We start from the raw sequence: 19,932 nt of genomic DNA on the forward strand, positions 1-19,932 counted from the left end.
GCCTGGGAGGGTGGTCAACACAAGGACACAGAGGTGGGGGTGATGTTTCCACCCTCTTGGACTCGGCTAGGCTCATTTTCTTCATGCTCTGCCTTTCTTACATGCACACACACTCTGCTCTGGTCCAACTTCTCTCTTAGCCCCAGGAGCCCAGGGTGGTGCAAACGCTTTGAGCTTTACTACTAGCCTAAAGGTTGGCAGTTAGAGCCCATCCAGTGACACCATAGAAGTAAGTCCTGGCGTTCTGCTTCTGTAAAGATTACAGCCAAGAAAACCCTACAGAGCAGTTCTACTCTGTAACACATGGGGTAGCCATGAGTCCGGATCAACTCAATGGCAATGGGTTTGGTTTTGTTTATTTGTTACTCACTTTTAGAAACTTTGGAGGAGCTCGAACTCTTGAGGCCCCAGAGCCTAATTCATCCAAACATGTTATATTGGGAAGGGAGGGTTTGTAGGGCACTGGCTGGTCCTGGGACTGCTAAGAGGCACGATAGAGGGTCTCCTAGGAGTCTTCTCTGTCCTTGACACACTACAGGGACAGGTTTTCCCACTATCTTATGCCTGTTCATCTTACACCACTTCGCTTTTACAAAAGCACTACATTACCACCTGTTCTGGCTAAGGAAAGAAACCCGAAGAGGATTTTCGCTTTTACACAAAAATGGCGCAAAAAGCGAAAATAGCGTTCCTGCCTGTAAACAGCCGGTTTGGCGGCTTGCATGCCCCACTGATGGTGGGCTCAGCAGGCTGGCGAGGTTAGATGGGCACCAGTCTCATGTGACACTCCCAAAGGGTGGTAGGTCCAGTCGAGGTCCAGGGCGCCGCAGTCCAGACTGGTGGGGTCGGCTGGGGAAAGCCTGGTCAGAAAGCCCAGCAGCTCCTTCCTCCCCCCCGCCCCCTCATGAGGCTCCTCCTCGCCTTCCTCTGCTGCCGCCCTCTCCTTCTCCTCTTTCTCCAATGGCTTCTGGGAGGCTGTGGTGGCTGCTGGTCCCCCAACCTCCCGGCCGACTGCCCCTGGGGCACTCCACCGTCAGGGGGCACTCCACCGTCAGGGGGCACTCCATCGTCCTGGGCCACCTGCCCTCTGGGACCATCTTCTACAGCTCCCAACCAGGTTTCATGTGCCATCTGGTATAATTTGTAGGTTATTTTGCAGGTGTTGGAATGCTAAAAAAATTCCCATATAAATTGAGGGTAATTACGTCTTCCCTTACACTTCTGCTTACGAAAAATTTCATGGGAACACTATACTTTCAGATAGCGGGGGAAACCTGTATAGCAGTATATTTTCATTATTTTCCTTCCCTCTCTGGGTCTCAATTTCCTCGTCTGTCAAAACGCTGGGATTGGGTGCAGTGATTCGTGAGCTCCTCCATAGTTCCTAATTCCCGTGATGGTAGCCTGCGGGTCAGAGCGTCCGGACTCTGGCACCCAAGCTCTGCCACTTATCTGCCTCTTGCACAAGTCACCTTGCCTTTACCAGACCGTTCTGAAAGCCTTTGCCTACCCTTAACACTCAATAAATGCTTGTTGAGCTGAACTCAAATTGTTGGATTGTAGCTTTATTTCTCTTCTCTTCCTCACTTCATACTTGAGTGCGGAGGAAGGAGGCCTCTTGAATCCATAAGCTAGGAGCCCTTCTCAGTCACCCCAACCCAGACACCCCCAGGTTACCGGCCCCACCCCACCCCCACCTGTCCCCTCTGAGCAGCTGCCCGGGCCTGGGTTCTGATGTCTAGACAGATTTGCAGGAGGCTGAAATAACACAGTGAACTCAGCAGGAGGGACCAAAAAGCAGCTTTAGTGACCTGGCTTGCTTCAACTTTTTCCTCTGGAGCAGCTACTTCAACCCTGGGATGATCCATTTATTTTTTTCTTCAGGGAGAGCCTTGTCCGGATTGATACCGTCCCTGGTCCAGCTCCCTTCCCACAAGCGGGCTGTAGGTGGCGTCACAGAACCCACTTTAATTGCATTATATAATGTAACCTGTTTACTAAATCATGTAATCAGTCGCGTTAGGATTTACAGCTTCTAATGTGTATGGAGAATTGGACTTTGAGTCAAATTTAAAAACAAATAAAAATGAGAGGCAGCTGTTGCTGATAGTGTGATATTCATCTTTTGGAAACAAATTCACCCCAGTGCTATAAATGATGCCTGGAAAAAAGTGCTGTTGGTGGGAAGGAACTGGCTAGCTCTCCTCTGCTGGCAGCTCAGAGCGATGAATCTTGAAATAACGGTGTCAGCCTGTCACTGATTTCATGTGACTGTGGATTTATCTAAAGAAATGCATGCGTGCACCCCTCCCTCGCCCAGTCTCTCTGTAAGGGCTGAAAATCAACAAGCCGAAAGCTGAGTGTTTAGGGAAACTCAGTGGTCCCATGGCTTGGCATATGGGGTTGGCACCAAGGACTGGGCCATGACAAGGGTGAGGATAATGAGGGTGTAGTGGGGGGTGCAGTGGGAAACAGGGCACACCCATGGGCTGTGTGGATTTAAAGTGTGAGCAGGGATCTGTTCCCCTGAGTCAGTTGTCTGGTTGAAAAAGTATCCAAATGAGGGAAAAGTGAAAGGTCTTTGAGGAGGGGCCCACAGAATGGTGGGAAAAGAGGCAAGCTCCCAGCTCATAGCACACGGATCACGGTCCCTGTGGTTCCCCTGCCAGGTGCCCTGGGAGCCAGGAGGAAGCTCAGGGGCCTAAGAGTTCAGGCAACAGGAATGTCACGGCCTAGGGGATGTTGCTCTCCCTAGGGGATGCTGCTCTCCTGTACCTACCTTCCTGCCTTGGGTCAGGGCAGGTGCTCAGAGTGGGGCCTGGGAGCCAGGAGAGTAATTGTGTCTGTGTTACTGAAGGAGGAATTGAGCTGGAGAAATTGAGCAAGATTTGCACTTAGGATCTGGTCCCCTTGCTCACTCTGTGTCCTGAAGGCTGGTTGGCTAAGAGGTCGATTGACTCAATGGTCCACATTGACCCAGCTCCCAGGGGACACTGAGCCTGGTACTGCACCGGAGGCCCACTTCCCCGATGCCCGTGCTGTTCCTGCTTTACTGACTTCAGGAGGAAGCAGAGAGGGCAACCAAGACAGCAGGCAACTCAGGCCCTTGGCTCCCCACAGCTCTCTGTACTAATGACCATTTGTTACCTTTCTGGGAAGCCTGCTTGGGAGGTGGTGCCAGGTCACACCCTATTATTATGATGCTGGTCTCCAGGGAACAGAGAGGGACAGAGAGGATGCCAGCATCAGCTCTGGCTGGGACTACCTGCTTCTGACTCCCTGAGAGATGTGGAAAGCAATCACTCTCTCCCTCCCTCTCTGCCTCCCCTCAACTGCCCTATGGGAAAAATGGCCTTTGGAAGTGATAAGAGCCCTCTATGAAAACAGGAGACCCCCATCCCCATCCCAAGGAGCGTGGTCTCCTCTGAATGGCTCGTAGTCCTGCTTCCTAGGGCCTCCACCTCCTCTCCTTTCCCTGTCTCCAAAGCCATTTTATTGTTTGCTCTTTGTCTGGAATAACGATATGCCCCTTATGTGGCTAGGTCAGCAGGTCATTTATGTACGTGCTGACCCCCAGCCTAGAGATGAGTAAGAGCTTGCTGCTAGAGACCCAATTCTGGGAGGAGGGATGGCTTCTATTCACCCTGGGCCCTTCTGTGTCCACAACTTTGTGGGTGGAGCTGTGTGGTCACACAAGGTGGGATTTCAGGAGGGGCTCTGAGCCTTGGACTGAAGGGGCTGCTGGCAAGGCCGGACCCACACCACCCTCCTCACCTGCAGTCCCTTCAAGGCCAGGCTCATTTTCCTTGACCTTCGGCCTGGCCTGGCCTGGCTTCCCAGGATAAGCCCCTCCATCCTGTCCTATACCTTCCTAACATGCCTCTTGGATTCATGGGTTTTCACAGCGCACCAGGGCCCAGAATTCCAGGGCTGCAGCCTCTCTTCTTTCACTACCCCCGATTCAGCTAATTTTCAACTTGGCTTCTAAAAAATGGACCAGAGTTATGAGAGCAACACCTAGGCTGCTCCCAAACTCCTCCTTCCCGGCTTCAGCCCTGGCTTCTCCATCCCAGTACCACTTCCTCCTTGCCTTGCCTGTCATACCTCTGCTGGCTTCAAAAAGCCGCTGATATATTTTACAAACTGAAACAGCAATTTAATTCCCCCTGATAGCGGCAATTGTCCATTAGATCTTCCTACCGAGGAGCTTAACAATAATTCCTTTCATCCAACTGCTTGCTTCTTCTTGATCTGAGAATCAATCCCATAAATAGCAGGCAAGAGTTTTCACATTACTCTCCCCCTCCAGCTTTTAGCATTTTGATGAAGATTCTCATCTCCTCTTTAAGCACTTTATAACTTGGCAATTTTTCCTCCTTTGGTTCCTTTAAACAAAATAAAACAAAAAAGGGAAGGAAAAAAAGCATGCTGGTTGTAAGCCTGAATCCTTCTCACTGAGAGATGGTTTGCACCTTCTCCTGCCTGGAGGCAGGGGGATGGTTGCAATGACCTCTAATACGTTCTAGCTGCTAAAGTGGGTGTACCTCTGTCCCAGAGGGGCATCGTTAGTTTGGTCCCAGATTTCACCCTCACCCACAATTGGGCTCCTCCTTTTGCCACTGATGCTCTACTTATCCAGTATTTTCCCCTTTCCAGGAGACCCTTCCCCTGGCTGTGGCACCCCCAGGATGGAGGTCAGAGGCCATAACTGCCACCCTGGGGTTGGAGGCCACATGGAGGTTCAAGTCGGTGGTGCCTCTCTCTGGGTCTGTTTCCAATGCTTCCCGCCCACCACACAGGCAACCCTCTAACCCAGAGATGGGATTCTGTCCTCTCTTTCTCACCTCTAGCCCCCTTCACCTTAATCCCAATAACATGAGTGAGAGAGTGGGGACACAACAGGGAAAGGGGCCTGGAGGACTTTTGTTCACCCTCTTTTCTTGTAAGCCTCCAAGCAGCTCCAGGAGTGAGGGATGGGAGAGCCCTCCAGCTCTTTCATGGGGCGGCTGTTTAGGAGGGTTGCCAGGGCACCTGGGGGCCCAGCCGGCTCCCGTGAGACGCCATCATGTGCACATGCACAGAGAAACAAATCTAAAAATGAACCCAGGGACTGAAATCCCCCTCGACAAACCTGATTCCCAGCTTTATTATTATTTGTAGAGAGCTGACAGCAGCCACTGCTCAGGAACCGAGCTGAGAAAACAACACGGGCAGGCCCCTGAGGCTCACAACTCAACAGAGACAGACAAACAGCTCAGACGCTGGGGATCCCACATCCAAGAAGGGCTTCTGTTCTGTTAGGATCAAGACAGCCAGTCCCTGCTGCACAGCCTGCCTCCCTCCCTTTCAAAATCCTTGACCTTCTCCAAGGCACAGTGGGGCAGATGGCACTGCCTGGGAGCTGGGAAGAGGAGAGAGGGCAGGAGGAGTAAGGTGCAGGTGGGAAGAGTGCAGGAGCAGTGGGGCTGCCACAGGAGGCTCCACAGGGGTAAGGCTCCCTGCAGCCCACCAACCCATCACCTGCACTGATCTCAGCAAAGAGGGGCTGCCAGAGAATTCTCCTGGAAGCAGAGGATGCTCAGAGAGTCACAGGTCCCTTTTCTCATTGGGAATGACTGGGCCAGATGATACTATCCTTGGATGATACTTGGTTCCAATTTTCTAAACTGGCTTCCAGAAAAAGGGGTCAGGAGATAGGTTTGTGGAAGCAAGTTGCTGCCTGGGTTCAGTCTACCATTGAGCAGTCACTCATCCCTGACACTTCCTTAGCCAGCCAAGGGAGGTTCTTGCCCTGGGCCTTCATGGTAGCCCAAGTGAGGCTCAGGAGAAAAAGGAGGGGAGACCAGGGTAGAGTCCACAGCCATGGAGATCAGCTGGAGGGAGGCAAGATGCCCAGCCAGGTTCCCTCCATCCTTTGTCCTCAATGCTGTTTGGAATGAGGGAAGCAACATTGGGCTCTGTTTCCCTGACCTGTCAGGAAAGGCAGCCCCTAGGATGGCCGTGAGTGAGGCTGGGCAGAGTCCACTCCTGAGCATTACCGTCTCTACTTAAACCCCAGCTGAGAAAACATGCCCTCTATCACTTTCCATGTTTCCTCTGAGCCTTTTGCTGTGCGTCTCGCTGCCAGCAAGGCCCTCTGTATCACATAACCATGTCTTTCTTTCGTTAAAACTTTGCTCAAAACGCCACTCTTTCAGGAAGCCTTCATTTGTTTCCCACCCCAGGGCTGTCCTCTCAGCTGGAGCCTTGCCATCAGGTGTCAATGGGGACGCTGTGGCTTTAATTATCACTATGTGTGCTCCTGGAGTCCTTCCTGGATGGTGCAAACAGCTAACACGCTCAGCTGCCAACCCAAAGGTTGGAGGTTCAAGTCCACCCGGAGGCATCTCGGAAAAAAGCTCTGGCGATCTACTTCAGGAAAATCAGCCATTACTCTGATACATATGGGGTCACCAGAGTTGGAGGCAACTCGGTGGCAACTGGTTTGTGTGTTCCTAGGTCACTGAAAATCTACTTCCCATCATGTGTCCCATCTTGCCTATTAATCCTGTGTTCCCCAGCAGAAAAGGTCATGGCTTTGTATTGCATTTTCCTTCTAAGGAAAGCCACAGAAAGCCTATGCCATATGATTTCATGACTGCCAACTGAAAAGTCAGCAGTTTAAATCCACCAGTGTGGCTCCATGGTAAAGATTACAGCCTAGGAAACCCTATGGGGCAGTTCTACTCTGTCATATAGGGTGGCTATGAGTTGGAATTAACTCAATGGTACACAACAACAACCTCCTTATGGAGCCTGAATATATACACCATTACAACTTGATTCCTTTAACTTATTGTTAAAAACATCTGGGAAGGATAACCCTTTAAGTCTTGGCAGTCATTGACACCTCATTAAGAATAAGTTTGTTAGTCCCTTTCCCTGGAGTAAATTTTGATAGGTATGGGATGACACTATAAAAATAATAACTACCATTTATTGAGCCCTCACTACGCACCAGGTATCCTGCTAAGTTTCTTATGCAGATAACCTTGTTTCCTTCTCTCAACAGCCATATGGATGTGGGTGTTATGATTACCCCCATTCCTGGGTGAGAAAACTGAGGCTTAGAGGGGTGGAGAAGTTTCCAAATGTTACCTACTGTCTGATTTCCAGAGTCCAAACATTTAACCTAGAAGTTTAAGGTGAAGGTAGGAAATACCCGAGGAGGAATGAGACTCCCTAGAAATTAGGGGAAAAGTACCAAAAAGGCAAGGCTGGTCAGGAAAACACGCTGCCAACTCTGAGTCAGGCCATGCAATGTAGGCTGCCCTTGATTTCATATGCCCCAAATTTCAAAGCAGTGTATACTGACACCCTAAATGTCTTCTGTGTCCCAAATCTGGGCTTCTGTACATCAGGTAGGGAGCACACAGCTTGTGTGGGGCTGCTCCAACAGCAAGAGTTCATCTCTGCTGGTCCCGTCACCTTTCTCTGCACAGCAGCATGTGTACAAAATCATCTAAATATTTTATTGCAGTTTGCTCTTATTATTTTATAAAAATGGGTAGAAGATGGAAAAATGAAAGTGCTGATACCAGCGATAAGAAGTCGAGGTCTCATAAACATAATACAACTGAAACAAAGATGGAAAACATCAAGCGTGCTGAAAGCGGTAGATCTTGAGTCTCAATCGTAGACTCACTGGGCTGTGCGTTCAATTATGAAGGGAAAGAACAAAATTAAAGAACAAATACAAAATGACGGAAATACATATTTGAAGATTGCATCTGAAAGTCAATGTATAATTGGAAATTTGATCAGGTGAGTTCACTGTCTGGAAGCAGGACTCCAGGAACACAGACAGTGTGCAAACTGGGACTGTCCGTGCCAGCCCCCCATTCAGCAGTGCTGGCAGCAGGGCTCGGACTCATGTGTGACTAAGATTCCAACAGTGTCTGCTTGTCAGCCTGAGCCCAGAGCTCTGCTGGGTCCAGGTGGGATGGGGTGGAAAGGAACATTCAGTAAGTCTTCTCCTGTCACTGCCTCGCTTGACCTTCTTGTCCCACCCCACCCACGGTTTCCCAGGGATCACTCACAGCTGCAGAGAAGTCCCTGTTCTGGAGGGAAACACGTCCATGACTCACAGACTGAGAAGTACCTGATGCTACCTTTGGAAAGCCTGTCCAGTTGAGAAGGTATTCATTTTTCCAAAGGAAAAACCAATAAACCAGCTGTTGTCGAGTCGATTTTGACCCATGGTGACCCCACCTATTGCATAGTAGAATCGTGTTCCACAGGGTTTTCAAGGCTGTGACCTTTTGGAAGTACATCACCAGGCCTTTCTTCCACGGTGTCTCTGGGTAGATTCTAACCACCAACCTTTCGGTTAATAGCTGACTGCATAATGGTTTGTACCACCCAGGGCCTAATTTTTCTCAAGTTAGGGGCACCCTGTCCCTAGGGGGTGCCCCACTCTTGTATCTCCCTCAGCACTAGCTTTATCCCCTTGTAGAAGCCCCTTCCTTCTCACCTTCCTCTCAGAGTCTTTTGCTTCCTCTCTCAGCCCAGAGATTTCTGAGGCAGCAGCAGTCTCAGCGGGCCAGCAGTGGGGTGATTCCACACAGCCCCGCAGCAGGCAGCAATTAAACAAAGGGCAGAGGACCAGAGCTGCGCTCCACCTCCCACCAGCTCCCAGCTGTCCGCTGCCAGGCCCCATCCCCTTCAACCTCCAGCCTTGGAAGGGGGTCTGTAGTTCTGGCTTCTAATAGGGAAACACTTAGTCATATGCTGGTCCCTCCAGCTGCACGCAAATACAAAGGAGTGTTTCATATTAGCAGCAGAATCTTTGAATGCTAGAAACTTGCCTGAAATTGTAACTTGAATCAAACCTTCATCCCTCCGTTTGCAATGACAACTCATTTCCTACCACGTGGAAAGACCGAGCTCTGCCTTCAGTAGAAGAATCTTTGTGGGCTTGAAGTTAAGATGGAGCTTCTACTTTCCCATACTTCTCCAGTGAGGCAGACCCCACCTCTCACATCAGGGCAAGGACCAGGGGCTGCAGGAAGAGGAGGAGAAGACGACTTCGCACAGCGGCCTCTGCCTCTCAGGGACCAATTAGGATGCTCTGTCTCAGAACAGAACCATCTGCTGGGATCTGAGTGCTTGTTAATCTGGATCTTCCAGGGCCAAGACTGCCCAGGGAGAAATAGCCTAGCATCGTGACTTCCAGACCCAGAAGTTCCATCCAGAGTCACAGCAGAGCTGGGCAGCCAGGAGCGGTGTCTGCTCCCAGAGCTGCCTCCCAGAGGGTGGTGGGCAGAGGAGTAAATTGGAATCCTCACCCAAGATGGCTCCCCAAGGGCACACGTCTGCCTAAGGCTGGGCAGCTGTCCTGCTATGGCTGATGTGACTTCTCCTTTCAGGCCCGGCCATCTCAGGGCAGAGCCCCTGCCTTGCAGCACTGGGGGGAGCAGTCAGCGGCTGTGTCCTGGAGTTTATAAAAGTAAAAAAGGATCCTAATGAGGCATTTGCTATGGTCAGGGATGAGAAGATGTGGGGGAGCAGGGGAGTGGGCACAGGGAGGTGAAGAGGAAGGAAAGCCGAATGAGAATGACTGGGACGGTCAAGAAGAGAGGTCCTCTGGATGGACAGGAGAGGGGGTGCTGACGAGACGGAAGGATCAGAGGGAGGTAAGCCTGTTTTTGTGGATCCACCCGCAGCTGGACCTCAACATCCCTTCACTTCTCAGGAAACTGCTTCTTCCCCAATTCTAGGAGCAGGGGGCCCAAGGCTCTTGAGCAGAGCATCAGAGACTGGCAGAACCAGAGAGAGGGCCCTGGGCAGTCATGAGGTCTGGCTTCTTCTTTATACACACGAGACACTTGTCCAAATCTGTGAAGGAAGTTAGAGTCCAGTCCTAACTAGAACCCAGGTCCCAAATAACAAATCCAATAAACATGTATGTACACATTCTGTGTGCGAGGCACCATGCTGGACCGTGGAACTTCCAGACAGAGAAAAGGGAGATGATTGAGGGGAATAAAGAAAGAATGAAATGAAAAGTTTCCTGAGCTTCTGAAGCAAAACTGATGACTTCAGATTTAAAAGGACTCCAAGGCCTGAAGAAGATTAATGAAGAAAGGAGCAAAAAACTAAACTTTAAGCTGAGACACACAGGGATGAAATGACTGAATACGATTAACAAACAAAGGAGCAAGCAAACTTCTATTCAAGCCTAGACACACAGTGATGAAATTTCAGAATTCTGAAGCTAAAAAAAAAAAAATGGAGAAGAAAGAAAATGAAAACATTCCATAGATTCTCACCACAAGACTGGAAATAAGACAATGGAGCGACATCTTTAAGTTCTAAGAGATAAAGGTTTCGAACCTGGGATCCTGAGTTCAATCAGATTTTTAACCACACGTGCAGACAAAATAAAGTCAGCTTTGGACGTATAAGAACTCAGAGTTTATTACCTACCCATCAATATAAAAAATAACTAGAGATGGTTCTCCCTCCAGCAAAGAAATCCAAGGAAGAGGACAACTTGTACACAGAAAGAGTAACAGCTCAATGTGACCCAATGGAAGGAAGAAAGCTGGAGGGAACATGAGAGACAGGTCATGACACCTGGTGCTCTGAAGATCCTACCACGGTTGCCATGTTGTAATGACAGAGAATTACACTTTCATTTCCATGGTCAAATCACACTATTTCATTCTGTGGTTGACTGATATTTCCATAACCATAGAAGGTTTAAGGCTTTTTAATATATTTCCATCTTAAAATCAACCTATAATCAGAATACAGATGTTACTAAGTTATATAAAAAAAAAAAAACCCAGGATGTAAATGTTCTAAATCCTAACACTGTGAAAACAGCGGTTCAAGCTCATAAAAATCGAGAAGGGAACAATGTGTACTAATTTCCTCAACTTTCATTAACCAGTTGCTGTTGAGTCAACTCAGACTCACGGCGACCCCGTGTGTGTCAGAGTAGAACTGTGCTCCATAGGGTTTTCATTGGCTGATTTTTCAGAAGTAAATCGCCAGGCCTTTCTTCCAAGGCACCTCTAGGTGGACTTGAACTGCCAAATATTTGATTAACAGCCAAACACAAAAACCATTTGCACCACCCAGGGACTCTTCAACTTTCATATCCAAAAAACCCACTGCCGTTGAATAGATTCCAACTCATAGCTTTCCTATAGGACAGAGTATAACTGCCCCATACGGTTTCCAAAGAGCAGCTGGTGGATTTGAACTGCCGACCTTTTGGTTAGCAGCCAAGCTCTTAACCACTACACCAGGGCTCCAACTTTCATAGATAAATTAAGAAAGAGAGACACAAGTATATTATTTAACATAATAAATGTTGACCACCAAATAACTATAATCAGAAACTGTTAATTGTGGTTGACTTTGGATTTCAAGGCTTAAGGGTAAAAGAAGGGAGACTTTTTATCTAACATTTTTTACATTTGATTTTCTTCCCCATGTACATATTTTACTTCTAATTCAAAAATTAACTAAAATAAATAAATAATAAATCATGGAACATCTATGCAGTATAACACTATGTTGTTATCAGGTGCCATCAAGTCAGTTCCAACTCATAGTGACCCTATGTACGACAGAACGAAACAGTGCCAGGTCCTGCACCATCCTCATGATCGTTGTTATGCTTGAGCCCATTGCTGCAGCCACTGTGCCAATCTATCTCATTGAAGGTCTTCTTTTTTGCTGACCCTCTACTTTACCAAGCATGATGTCCTCCTCCAGGGACTGGTTCCTCCTGATAATACGTCCAAAGTATGCTTCTAAGGAGGATTCTGGTTGTACCTCTTCCAAGACAGATTTGTTCCTTCTTCTGGCAGTCCATGGTACATTCAATATTATTCGCCAACACCACAATTCGATTTGGTCTTCCTTATTCATCGTCCAGCTTTCGCATGCATACAAGGCGATTGAAAATACCATGGCCTGGGCGAGGCCTACTTTAGTCTTCGAGGTGACATCTTTGCTTTTTAACACTTTAAAAAGGTCTTTTGCAGCAGATTTGTCCAATGCAATGTGTTGTTTGATTTCTTGACTGCTGCTTTCATGGGTGTTGATTATGGATCCAAGTAAAATGAAATCTTTGACAACTTCAATCTTTTCTCCATTTACCATGATGTTGCTTACTTGTCCAGGTGTGAGGATTTTTGTTTTCTTTATGTTGAGGTGTAATCCATACTGAAAGCTGTGGTATTTGATCTTCATCAGTAAGTGCTTCAGGTCCTCTTCACTATCAGCAAGCAAGGTTTTGTCATCTGCATAATGCGGGTTGTTAATGAGTCTTCCTCCAATCCTGATGCCCCATTCTTCTTCATATAGTCCAGCTTCTCAGATTATTTGCTCAGCATACAGATTGAATAGGTATGGTGAAAGGACACAACCCTGACACACACCTTTCCTGACTATAAACCACGCAGTATCCCCTTGTTCTCTCTGAACAACCACCTCTTGATCTATGTACAGGTTCCTCATGAGCACAATTAAGTGTTCTGGAATTCCCATTCTTTGCAATGTTATCCATAATTTGGTATGAGCCACACAGTCGAATGCCTTTACATAGTCAATAAAACACAGGTAAACATCTTTCTGGTAGTCTCTACTTTCAGCCAGTATCCATCTGACAATAATATCCCTCGTTCCACATCCTCTTCTGAATCTGGCTTGAATTTCTGGCAGTTCCCTGTCAATAAATTGCTGCAGCCACTTTTGAATGATCTTCAACAAAATTTTACTTGTATGTGATATTAATTATATTGTTCGATAAATTCCCCATTCGATTGGATCATCTTTCTTGGGAACAGGCACAAATATAGATCTCTCCCAGTCGTTTGGCCAGGAAGCTGTCTTCCGAATTTCTTGGCATAGACGAGTGAGCACCTCCAGCGGTGTATCCAATTGTTGAAACATCTCTATTGATATTTCGTCAATTCCTGGAGCCTTGTTTTTCACCAATGCCTTCAGTGCAGCTTGGACTTCTTCCTTCAGTGCCATTGGTTCTTGATCATATGCTACCTGCTGAAATGGTTGAACATTGACCAGTTCTTTCTGGTATAGTGACTCTGTGTATTCCTTCTATCTTCTTTTGGTGCTTCCTATGTCGTTTAATACGCATATCATTTAAAAACCACACTATGCAGTGGTTTAAAATAATGGAGCCGATTTATTACACTGATCTGGAAAGCTATCTGTTATATAACCTTAGGTTAAAAAAACAAGTGTTTAGAACAGCATTTAAAACATAATCTCAGTTGGGTTAAAATAGAAACCCCAAACAAGACATAGTCCCTTTCTTCAAGGAGACCCCTGCCTGTAGCTCCCTTTCCATCTTCTCTGCCCTATGCAAAGCAACTTGCCTCTGGAACATCTTCCCTCTGGCAGGTTTTTGTAAGATACAGCCCTGTTTTTGCAGTAGCTAGGAGCTATGTTATATATGCTTTAAGGAACAAATGTAAACTCTTGACTGTATGTGATACACCCAAAGACTGGACAGAATAAAGATGTAAAAGAGATGAAATATCTTATATGTCTCTTCTGTTTCTTGTTAGGCTTTATTGGAAAATTATGAAAGGAGGTTGAATTTTACTCGGTGCTTTTTTGGAATCTATTTTGATGATCCTTTTTTTTTTGTTTTTCCCCTTTTGTTAATGCGATTTAATACATTGATAGGTTTTCTAATTTATACTGTCATTGTGTGAGTGAGCCTAGACAAATCAGTTGAGCCAGGCCCAGAAGAAAAACAGCAGAACTAAATAAATGATTATATTGTAAGCCTCCCTCCTGCAAAAAGAAAAGAAAAGAAAAACAAAAACACTTTATACACAAACGCTTGGTGGAGGGAAGCCAAGGATACAGGATGTCAGGACGGAGAGGCACCTCAGAGGGCTCCCAGTCCCCCTTCCTCATCTCACAGATAAGGAACATACCAGAGCCCAGAGAGGGCCAGTGGCCACTAAAAGGTCACACGGGTGAATTAGTGACCAGAAAAGAGAGAACTGGGCTCGTAATGCTAGAGTCAGGAGGAAAGTTGATGAGAAGCTGGGGGCTGGATCAGAAACCTGACGTGAAGACCCTGCAGGGATTCCTATCGGGATGTGTGTGTGTGTGTGTGTGTGTGTTTGTGAGAGAGAGAGGGTGTGTGAGCGTGACAGTGTGTGTGTGGCTGAGTGTGTGTGTGTATGTGGGTGTGTATTATGAGAGAGGGGTGGGTACGCGTGTGTGAGTTTGTGACAGTGTTGTGTGGGTGTGTGCGTGTGTGTGGGTGTGAGACAGTGAGTGTGGCTAAGTTTGTGGAGAATGTGTGAGACTGTATGCGTGTGTGCATATGTGTGTGTGTGTGAGTGTATGTGTGTGAGGGTTGTGCATGTTTGTGTGGGTGTGACAGTGTGTGTGTGACTGTGTGTGTGGCTGGGTGTGGGTGTGTGTGTGGGTGAGTGTGTATGTATGAAAGAGAGGATGTGTGACTGTGTGAGAGAGTGTGTAGTGTGTGCTTGCGTGTGAGAGTGTGTGTGTGAGTGTATGTGTGAGGGTTGTGCATGTTTGTGTGGGTGTGACAGTGTGTGTGGCTGGGTGTGTGTGTGGGTGAGTGTGTATGTATGAAAGAGAGGGTGTGTGACTGTGTGAGAGTGTGTGTAGTGTGTGCGTGCATGTAAGAGTGTGTGTGTGTGAGAGCATGTGTGTGTGTGACTGTGTGTGGCTGAGTGTGGGTGTGACTGTGTGTGTGGGTGACTTGTATGTATGAGAGAGAGGGTGTGGGTGTGTTTGTGAGTGTGAGTGTGTGTGTATGAGAGAGAGAGGGTTGTACCCATTTCGGCGCTGCTCAGAATTCAGATGGCTTAGCTTTGAGGGGGGAGACCTGGAGAAATGAGAACAGGTCATCCTTCCCTAGTGTGCACGGAAGCTGGAAAAGCAGCAGCTGTCATATGGGCAGGGAGGAAGCAGGCTGGGCTACTGGGGAGGGGCTTGGAAAGGGACTGACAATTACTGAGCACTTACAATGTGCCAGACTTTGTGTAAGTGCTTTCTCGTACACTATCTCATTTAATCCTCACAGAAGCCCTGTGAGGTAAGGAGGATTATACTAATTACATAAAGAGAATGTCCGTTAGAAAAATTAAGTTACATAACTCGCCCCAAATCCCACAGCCAGCAAATGGCAGAGCTAGCACCTGATCTAGCTGGTTGTCTAGTCCTGTCGAGGATGGTCTGATTCCCAAGCCCCTGCTCTTCACACTACTCAAGGAATCAGAGGGCTTGGATAGGTATGTCAGCTAACTGACAAGACCACCACCTGTCTGTTTGTCATACGGTGGTGGCTTTCATGTTGCTGTGATGCTGAAAGCTATGCCAACAGTATTTCAAATGCCAGCAGGGTCACCCACGGTGAACAAGTTTCAATGCAGCTTCCAGACTAAGACAGACTAGGGAAAAGGGCTTGGAGATCTACTTCCAAAAATGAGCCAGTGAAAATCCTAAGGATCACAACAGAATATTGTCTGATACAGTGCTGGAAGATGAGCCCTCTAGGTTGGAAAGCACTCAAAATACAAAGTGGCTGCAACAGTGGGCTCGAGCATACCAATGATTATGAAGACGGTGCAGGACCAGGTAATGTTTAATTCAGTTGTACACAAGGTTACCTGAGTTGGAGTACACCCTACGGCAACTAAGGACAAATTGGCAAGAGGAGAAATTATTTTCCTGAGCTAAAATACCATTCCTCCCGTTTCCTTCGTGAATCTGCATATGCAATCACCCCCTTTCCCAATCCGTGAATATCTGGGTACACTGGCATGGTCTTAGGGACTAGAATTTGCTTTTGCCCTATAGGACTTAAAAAATTCCCGCTTTGGAGAATATTCGCAGTCGGGTCTTCTTTTTTCCCAGAGCTCTGAGCACTGGCCCTGCTTCCTGAGGACAAAGACCTGCTGTGGCAGGACTTGGAAGGAGGTGGGCTAGAACTGAGCATGAAAGAGGAGGACAGAAGCTGGCCGTCCAGAATTCTTGGCTTCCAGGTTCTCTGTCCCAGGTCTGTCCCCTACCCACCTCCAAAGCACACTAATTGCTCTTGTCGCCCCTCAGATGCTAGCCCAGCCTCCTTCTATGCCTCCCTGGGTACCTTTGCCTCCTCTGAGCTTCTGACTTCAGGGGGCAGCAGGCAGGCCCAAGAGAGTATGTGTGTCAGTTAGGTTTGTCGTTTACACGTGGAGATCATTAACGAGGCTTATTTTTAAATTGTAATTGCGAAATGTAAATGCTCCCCAAACTGGTGTGTAATTGCTACCCATCCACCCCAGCCCTTCCCTCCGGTGCCAGCTTTGCAAGGAGAGAATTAGAAAATAAAAAGGGGGTGGATTATGTAAGCAAAACGATTTAAAAAAAAAAAAAAAAGAGTGAGAGAGCTAAGAATTTAAGTGAGACAGCTGGCAGCTTCCCTGATTGCCACGCTTCCAGCATTCGTTGCAAAAATCGTCCTTGCCAATTGCACCCATCCACAGCAACCATGTCAACTGTATCTGGCCCCCAGGACAGACTATACTGTCACTCACTTGTCAAGACTGTTCAGTGGTCAGTGGGTGTGTGTATTCATGTGTCAGGGAGGAGGGGGTGGTATTAGAGCTTGCCTCTCTCCCATTCATGGACATCTTCCATCCTACAGAAAGACACAGCCCACAGCAGGAGGTAGCAGTCACTCAGTCTATTTTCATCCTTAATCTACCCTGCAGGTGATAGCAGGGGCACTTCCATTTTCCCAGGCACAGTCTGGCTTGTTTGGATTCCAGCATCCACAGTCTTGTTATTAGCTGCCATCAAGTCAATTCCGACCCATGGAGATCCGCAGTCTTGGGCTAGAGAGAAATAGGGCTCTCCCAGGTAGCTCAGTTCTATTTCCAGTCCCAGAGAAAGCCACTGGACTTGGGCAACAATACACTTGCCAACTGTTTTGCCAGGAGTCTGTAACCCTTGTCCTTTTTTTCCTTTTTCACTTTCCCCTACCTTCTGCAAGCTCTCACCACAGCCACGGTCTACCGTGGGCTCCTTTCAACTCCACCCTGCACACAGGTCCCAAATGCTATTAACAAGACTGTTAACCTGTCCCCCAAACAGGCATTGCCCCTACCCATACTTAGTGCAGTCTTGACCCCCTCTAGATGAGTCTTCCTTCCAGCTTCCACCTCAAGGGTACAGCATGCTCTAGATGCTTCTCACACAGGTGGAAGGGACAGGAGGCAGGACAATCACTGCTAGCCAGTTCTGTCATCTTCTGAAATGTGGTCCTCTTTTGATACTCATGGCTTTACTGTCTACCGGTGTGGAGAGTCAGGCTTGGGAACATTGACCTTGTGTTTCTTTCTCTCTCCCTCGCTCCAGAAAAACCATCTTTAGTCAGCAGTGACTATTGTTAGCTGCCATTGAGTTGACTCTGACTCTTGTCAACTCCGTGTACTACAGAAGGAAACATTGCTTGGTCCTGCGTCATCCTCGCTATTGCCAGCATGTTTGAGTCTACTGTTGTGGCTGTTTTGCCGATCTAGCTCACCAAGGGCCTCTCTTGCCCTTGCTGGTCTTTTGCTTCACCAAACGTGATGTTCTCCTCCAGCAACGTTGTCTGGTCCTGTGTCATCCTCATGATCATCAGCATGTTCAAGTCCATCTCAACAAGGGTCCCCCTTGGACTAGCTAGCCCTCTCCTTCACCAAACATGATGTTTTCCTCCAGTAATTGATCTCTCCTGATGATGTGTCCAAAGCAAGTCAGTCTAACAATGTTCTATTGTGTTTCATAGGGTTTTCACTGGCTGATTTTTGGAAGTAAATTGCCAGGCCTTTCTTCCTAGTCTGTCTTCATGTGGAAACTTTGCAGAAACCTGTCCACCATGGGTGACTCTGCTGATATTTTAAATACTGATGGCATAGCAACACACAAGCCACTGCAGTAGGACAAACTGACAGACAACAGTGATGGCAATAATTGTTGTTGTTGTTAGTTGTCCCCTGACTCATGAAAACCCCGTGCACAACAGAACAAAATACTGCCAGGTCCTGTGCCATCCCCATGACCAGTTGTGTATCAGACTGTTGGGATCCATAGAGTTTTCATTGGCGGGTTTTTGGAAGTAGATCACCAGGCCTGTCTTCCTAGTACATCTTACTCTAGAATTGCCCCCAAAATAAAGGCTGATGAACTCTAAGGTCATGGTGGCCCTAGGATATAGGGAGACTTATTAAATCCTGGGCAGGGCCCTTGGAGTTACAAGCCCAACCTCATCTGTAACAGATCCAGCCCTTATCGCGGCACACTGGAAAGAAAATAGGTTGTTTTGGATAACTGGATTGAAAATCCCTGCCTATACTGAGACTGTGAGATTAGGAAGTTATTGAATTAAGGAGATTAAAAACAAAACCTATCCGATAAGAAGATTAAATGAGATTCTCTATTCAAAATGCCTTATAAATTCTAAAGAACTATTTCTCAAAGTTCATCAGAAACACGTGGGATACAGTTTCCCCAATGTTCATCAAAAACACTTGGGGTGCAGATTCCTGGGTCTTACCCTGGACCCACCCCTCTAGCTGTGGGGTCCAGGAACTGAGTTTGAAATGATCACCTGCAGGTGATTCTTAGGTGATAATGCTTATTCTAGAGTCCCTGAGTGGCGCCAACTATTAAGTGCTCAACTACTAGCCAAAAAGTTGATGGTTTGAACTCACCCAGAGGTGTTTCAGAAAACAGACCTGGCCATCTGCTCCTGAAAGGTCACAGCCTTGAAAATCCTGTGGAGCCAGTTCTACTCTGCATGCATGGGGTCACCATGAGTCAGAATCCACTTGATGGCAACTTACAACAACACAAACAAGGTTTGCTCCAGAGGGTGGTACAAATGTCATCATTTTTCACGAATATAAACAATGCCCCAACCATCTATACCAACAGAAATTTATTGCTTACAGAATACATAGAAGAAAAAGAGAAGTCTACATGCATAAGGCATGACCCTTGTTCTCAAGAAGAGGAAGTAAAACAAAGACATGAGAAAGGTAATACACCGTTTTGCTCTCTAAGGCTGTACATGCTAAGTGTCAGCTAACATGATGAGCTGATTCTTGTGGCTTTCAGGAGAAAACAGAATCTACCTTGGGACTTGACTGTGTGTTGAAGGAGGGAAAACCATTTCTTACTGTTTAGGTGATCCTGGCAGCCTCTGAGACAGTCCTCGGGAGACTTCCTCCCTTCTTCTCACTCCCAGCTGGGCCAGAAAACCAGTCAGCCAGAGCCCAAGTTCCTGTAAAAAAAAAAAGGGCAGACCAGGTCTCAGCGGGGAAGGTTAGAGGTGTAGTGGTGACCAGAGAACAAGGGGCTCCCGCTCCGTTCACCACCGGCCCTCCTTCACCCCTCTCCTCCGGCCCAGGCTTGCTCTGACGGAGAAATTTCATTTCCTTCACAGATGTCTCTACCATATTTACCCATCAGCTCTGTCTCCTTGGAGTGGCTGCTTAGGCCTGCCAGGCCATTTTAGAGCCCACCCCTTGCCACCAATGAAGAACCAGGCTTCCTGCCACCAGGCTTACACGCTGCCTTCTCCCTGAAGTGTGGGCGTGTTTCTGTGGCGTGATTTCTGGGCATCGGGAAGGCCAAAGCTGATACCTTATTTCAAGAGGAAGGGGTGGCAGTTGCAGCTTTTTCAGTTATGCAGATGAGTTACAGATCCTTCCTGGGATCTGCAGGTTTTGTCTGGGGGCTGGACAGACAGTGATGGGGTGGGGCCAGGTGGCCGAGGGGCAGGAGGAAGAGTCTAGAGGGAATGGACCAAGAGCAGAAATTAGCAGTAAACCTATGGCCTAAAGGTGGCTTTAGCTGTATAACTTTTTTTTTTTTTTTTTTTAAAGTAAA

The 19,932-nt window shown here is 47.5% G+C and overlaps 1 protein-coding gene across 1 annotated transcript in view; it reads right to left on the minus strand.

Annotated features, from left to right (window-relative positions):
- Positions 1–19,932, minus strand: part of PKNOX2 (PBX/knotted 1 homeobox 2) — a 354,189-nt gene that overhangs the window by 101,222 nt on the left and 233,035 nt on the right. Inside the window, exon 3 of the mRNA XM_023557078.2 lies at positions 19,221–19,324. The gene's annotated coding sequence lies outside the window, so the exon portion shown is untranslated. The remainder of the gene's footprint in view (positions 1–19,220; positions 19,325–19,932) is intronic.

The sequence above is a fragment of the Loxodonta africana genome, chromosome 15 (assembly GCF_030014295.1).
Source record: "Loxodonta africana isolate mLoxAfr1 chromosome 15, mLoxAfr1.hap2, whole genome shotgun sequence".
Lineage (NCBI taxonomy): Eukaryota > Metazoa > Chordata > Mammalia > Proboscidea > Elephantidae > Loxodonta > Loxodonta africana.